This window comes from Tupaia chinensis, unplaced genomic scaffold, assembly GCF_000334495.1.
Source record: "Tupaia chinensis unplaced genomic scaffold, TupChi_1.0 Scaffold144010_1, whole genome shotgun sequence".
In the NCBI taxonomy this organism is placed as follows: domain Eukaryota; kingdom Metazoa; phylum Chordata; class Mammalia; order Scandentia; family Tupaiidae; genus Tupaia; species Tupaia belangeri.
The window spans coordinates 568,153-574,075 of NW_006203862.1; the positions used below are offsets into that span (position 1 = coordinate 568,153).

General features: G+C 35.2%; 1 protein-coding gene across 3 annotated transcripts in view; it reads right to left on the reverse strand.

Moving 5' to 3' along the window:
- Positions 1–5,923, reverse strand: part of TINAG (tubulointerstitial nephritis antigen) — a 110,839-nt gene that overhangs the window by 84,717 nt on the left and 20,199 nt on the right. The gene's annotated exons all lie outside the window — the stretch shown is intronic.

The following is a 5,923-nucleotide window of genomic DNA, read 5'->3' on the forward strand; positions in this document are numbered from 1 at the left end:
GTCGACTACGTGGGAGTCCAGCGACATAGCCATTAAGCTAACTGCTGGTTCCCTCCAGGCTTTAAGTTTTGAGCAAATTTCCTTACCAATTCAAAACTGCTTTTCTTGAAATTACCAGCTGAACTTGCTATTGAAAGTAGTTAGATTATTTAAGAAATTGTGTGATCAATAAAATGTGGGGGGGGGGAAAGGAATGGAAGACAACTGTAGATATCAGAGATAGTGTGAGAAGAGGGTGGGAAATGGCAGAGAGTCAGATAAAGGGGTAAATATAAATAAATAAATAAATAAATACGTGTGTGAGATAAGAGAAAGAGAGAGAGAGAGTCTGTGTGTGTGAAACTGAAAATGGAAAATTATTGATAATAACATACATGATTAAGCCACTATGCAGTATATTCTGGATGGGAAACCACTTTTTGTATGCTGTGATGATGATTAGGAGATGAATGTAAATTAATTAATTAAAGAAATGTTTCAGGAGAAAAAAATATGAAAACTGTTTTTCTTGAAATTAAAAGAATGCATATTTGATGACTGCAGTAAGCTATACAGTCTCGTCTAGGTGCTACTTTATAGTATGTTCATTTTACTCACTGAAGTTTATGCCTAAAGTCAGACTTGTGTTCATGGATATGTGTATATCAGCTGCACTTGCTATTAGAAGTATTTAGATTAAGTTCATCAGCGAATAACTAAAACGGGGAAAAGGCATTAAAAAAAAAAATCTCAGACCTGGTGACTCGAAACACACCAGGTGTATGTGCATGCATGCCCAAAATCCTGAAAGAAGGGAGGAAAAGGAATTGCAGAATGGCTATCCCCACTGGGGAGGTAATTTCTCATTTTCTGTCTCTCTAGCTCTCTCTGTCTCCTACAAATGTACACACCCCATAGAAAAATCTCTCAAAAATGCTAATTAGTTAGATATTGAAATATTCTACTTTATATTAAATTATATTGTTTTCTAATAAAAATCTTAATTATTCATGATAATATAAATAAATTGATATAAAATTAATAAAAAAGTACATTTTTAGAGACATATTTTATGGTCTTACCTAGAAAAAGATACTTTGTTTCTATAATTTAATATTAATATTTGAAGACAGTAGTTTCTTAAGAGCTGAGAGTAGATAGACATGGAAAAAAGGAATTGAATCATTATTTATTTAAATTATATACATCTCAAAGGCAATGTATTTTCATTACTCAAGCCAAGTCAACATTATCCTGTTGTCTATCACCAAAAGAGCTTATGCTACAATAGGCTCTATGAATAAAAATACAACTCAGTTTTCTATAACATGCCCAGTAACTAATGCTTTTCTTTTGTAAGAGTCATTAGTCCATAAAAACATAGTCAGCTTTCAGCTACAATGATAAGGGGCAATCCTCTCATCCAAGGGATTTCAATATGGAAAACTCTGACTATATGAGGGATCTTTAACAAGTTAATGAGAAATGTGTTTTATGAAAAAAGTATTCATGAATTTCAAAAAAAAATTATTCCCAAATTATCTTATGCTTTGATTCCATTTCCCACAATTTTTTAAAAGCCCCTTTGTACTGGATAGAGTCGTTTTATTTAAGAAAGTAACAGGACTGCCTTTGGCAAAATTGTGGTATCAGTAAAGTACATTTTTGGTACCCTACACTAGTGGTTCCAAACATCAGGTCAGAGGGTCCATGGATCATTCAATGAAGTATTCATTTTTTTAAAGAATTACTTTATTTAACTTTATTTATTTATTTTTTTAATTTGACCAGAGAAGGACAGAGTGAGAGAGAGAGAGAAGAAGAAGAGAGAGAAAGTGAAAAAGCAAGCCACCAGGTCTGGGACTCGAACCATGGTTGGCCATGTGAGAGTCCAGTGCCTTTAACCACCATGCCACCTGCTGGCCTCTGAAGTACTGAATTTAGAAGGAAGGAATGAACATTTTTAAAAAATAAATGTAGGAGAAATAATGAAAATATTAGAGTTTATTTATTATTAGTAATTAGGGCAAATACTATTTGTGTGTGCCTGTCTGTGAGCATGTATGTGTAGCAGTGGTAGATTACAAAGTAAAATACATGTTTTAATGTGATTTAGTATCAAAAAATGTAAAAGGCCTCTACTACCCTCTACCATTCTCCCTGATCTATACAGATCACTTTTCTTCAGCACTTATTGAACGTCCTTAATTTATGTAAAATATTCTCTGATAAATACCAGAAATATATAAATAAATAAATCTCTCTACCTTAAAAGAGTTCATACCCTCACAAACACGATAAAGATAAAAATGACTGTAATATGTGTTATTACAGTAGGTTAATATATAATTGGAATAGATGACTCAGACATAACTCTGCCTGAAAGAATTGGACACATTTTGTGAAAGTATTAGTGCTCAATCTGGAAGGATGAGAATGAGTCTGGCGATCAGATGTCAAAGATGAGACCATTTATGGTAAATAAAGGCCACTCTTGAGCAGGGTCTGATGGTCTGAAACTAAGTGACACATTTCAGAAATGGCAGGTAAGTTAAATGTTTAACTATGAGAGGGGTAGACACAGGGGCTAAGAGGAGAGTAAGAGATGAATAGTTAAGAAACATTTGAGCCAGATACTTATTTATGCTAAGGAGAATATTATATTTCATAAACAATGAAATATCATTTAGCACTGTAAGGACATGATTTATAGAATCAAAGCTTTACTTTAGAAAGAAATCCATGAATGCATAAAAAATAGATTGGAGTTTGGTCAGACTGGAAACAGAAGGCCAAGTGAAGTCATTTCAAACTAGGTTTGATAAAGAAACGTGCAAGAATGTCACATAGGAATAGAGGAAATAAATATCTAAGCGAAGCTTGGAATGTGGTAATTAGAAAGACCGGATGACTGTGAGTGGAAAAGGAAAAGTCAAATTTCACATTTTCTGACTTGGCTGACTAGGTTCAAGGAGATACCAGAAGGAAGGACAAGGAAGTTAATCAGTCTGTTCCATTTGGGATAGACTGATTTTGATAAATAAGTGAAAAATCAAGGTCAATTTATCTACTTAGTAAACTAAGTGATTAAGCTAGTTTAAAAAATCAATTTTAAATACGTGTTAGATTTTGAAAGGCCATAAATTATTTGTAGTTTTTTTCCACCATGACGTAAAATCCATTTCTCTGACCTTTGAATGTGGGTTGACTGGCAACTTGCTTTGTCCAATAGAAAGTAGTGGAATTGAGGTTGTGCAACTTTCGAACTTAAACCCATGAGAAGACTTTCATGTCCTGTTAGAGCTTGTTGGAGCACATGGCCCAGTCAACAACAAGCTCTAAGCACTAAACATAGGAATAAGGCCATTTTAGACAATTCAACCCCAGGTGAGGCTCTAGCTATGTAGACAAATAGGAACCCAGGAAAGACCATTAAAAAAGCATTGGATGAGTTCACTCCAAATTGCTGATATGAACAAAGGAAAAGCTTATCATCTTAAAACGTTATATTCTGGAATGGTTTGTTATACAGTAATCAACAACAGAAACACATATCTCCCTTTATTCTACTAACGTGCAGTTAATTACTTGTATCACTAATAAGGCACTTCTTATTCCATGCTATCAAAATTCTTTCATAAACATATCACATGTTGGGTCCTCAATGAGAGGGTAAATTTCTTTAAGACAGAAATTATTTATTTGTATCCTCAGCAATGGCACAAGTGGAATCTATTTCACTAATATTAAGTGATATTACTGAAAAAATAATACAGGGGTTAAATAAGTACTGAAGTACATTAGGTAGGTAAATAAAGAATTGCATATAAATACTACCAAGATGTGGGAAAGAAATATTTTAAGGCAAAGTTGTATATTTGTATGTAGGCTATTGAAAAAAAAAACCTTGATAAATATTGAACAATATAGTGTAATTATATTTTCACACATGAAAACAATTCGAGCATCATGAATAGAGAATAACTGAGAATTAGAAATTTTATTTATTTATTTATTTATTTTATTTTATTTTTTTATTTTTGGAGAGGTTTTCGCTATAGAGCGCATGTGCTCGCCAGACAGACAGAAAGTGAGAAATCACTCCCCAGGGGGGATGGTCACGCCACAATCCCTTCTCCTCCATTCTCCTCCCGAGATCTTGGGCACACATGCACACGCACCCAGCGTGAGTTCTAAGCCACCAGGTCCGGGATGCAAACCGCGGTTGACTATGTGGGAGTCCAGCGACATACCCATTACGCTAACTGCTGGTTCCCTTACTTATTTATTTTCTAGAGAATTATTTTATTTAACTTGATTTACTTATTTTAATTTGACCAGAGAGGGAGAGAGTGGCAGAGAGAGAGAGAGGAGGTGAGAAAGCAAGCTGCCAGGACCTGGACTCGAACTGTGGTCAGCCATATGAGAGTCAAGTACCCCTAACCACCACACCACCGGCCGGCCCTGAGAATTAGAAACTTTAAATTCAAGGACTCCTCCCTCTTTATTTCCTGATAAATAGTTTTGTTCCTTTTCTTTATAACTTGCTTACTTAACTATTTTCGTTTTGTCTGTGTATGTTTCTTTCTGCTCTAATTGTACCATGGTCTCCCTTTATCTACAGAGCATACTCCCCAATAACCTCACTGGTATCAGAAACCACAGATAATACCAAATCCTATATGCCTTGTTTTTCCTATACTTATGCACACTTATGATATGGTTTGTTTTCTAAATTATGAATGGTATGAGATTAACAAAATGAAATAATTATAGCAATACCTTATAATCAAAGCTGTATGTATGTGCCTTCTTTCTTTCTCACACAAACAAAATATATCAGACCTTCATTGACACCAAAACTATGGAGAGAGGGGGGCTCCTATATTCTTTTACTCTTTTAAAATCATGTACTGTTTTAATGTTTGCTACTGAATACCAAGCCCATGTCTCTTAAAATAATTATAAAGTACACTCAAACAAATGATGGAGAGTTTTTCCCTCTAAGGAAGGCTGTATTCCACACCTATGGAGTCTTAACTGTACCTTCTTTTCACCCTGCTTTAGCCTGCAGCTTTCCACCTGTTCTGCAACAGTGGAAAGTTAAGCTTTTCTATTACAGTTTCATGGCCATGTGTGATAGTTCAGCATTTGCATCCTTTTAGAAACCTGATTCTGGTAATATTTCAAGATGACACTTATTCTTAAATTCTTTCAATAATTTCAATGTCCTTTAGCTACAAAAAAGTGTAATTGGCTTTCTTTAGAAATATTTAAAATGTATGTCATCAAATTACCTCCTAAAATATTGGCTACACACACACATACCCACACACACACACACACACACACACACACACACAGATTGAGAATGATTTAAAAATATTAATGCCACCAGATATGACATTCTGTATTTTGTGTCTTCTAAGAAAATACTTTAGATACATTGAAATTCAGCATCCCTACTGTGCTAGGAAACATAACATCTTATCCATGGAAAAAAAAATGATACTTCTAGTTCTGAAAAATACATATCAGGATTATTCACTTTCCTAGGTTCTGGACAATAGGTCTTCTCATGTGAAATCTTTCTGAGAATGTGAAAGGTGTTATTAGAGACATGAATATAGAGATTTGATCAACAGCAGTGAAGAAATCCTGAGACAGATACCACCCAACCCATCATTCTTTCAGTTCTATAATAAAGTCAGTGTTGGGGGACCTGCAGTTAGTGCAATGGCTATGTCACTGAACTCCCATGTAGCTGACCACGGTTCAAGTCCAGACTTGGTGGCTTAAACTCACGCAGGGCGCATGTGCGTGCGTGCCCAAGATCCCAAGAGGGGAATGGAGGAGAAGAGATTGTGGAGTGGCCATCCCCCCCAGGGGGTGATTTCTCGCTGTCTGTCTCTCTCTCTCTCTGTCTCTCTCTCTCTCTCTCTCT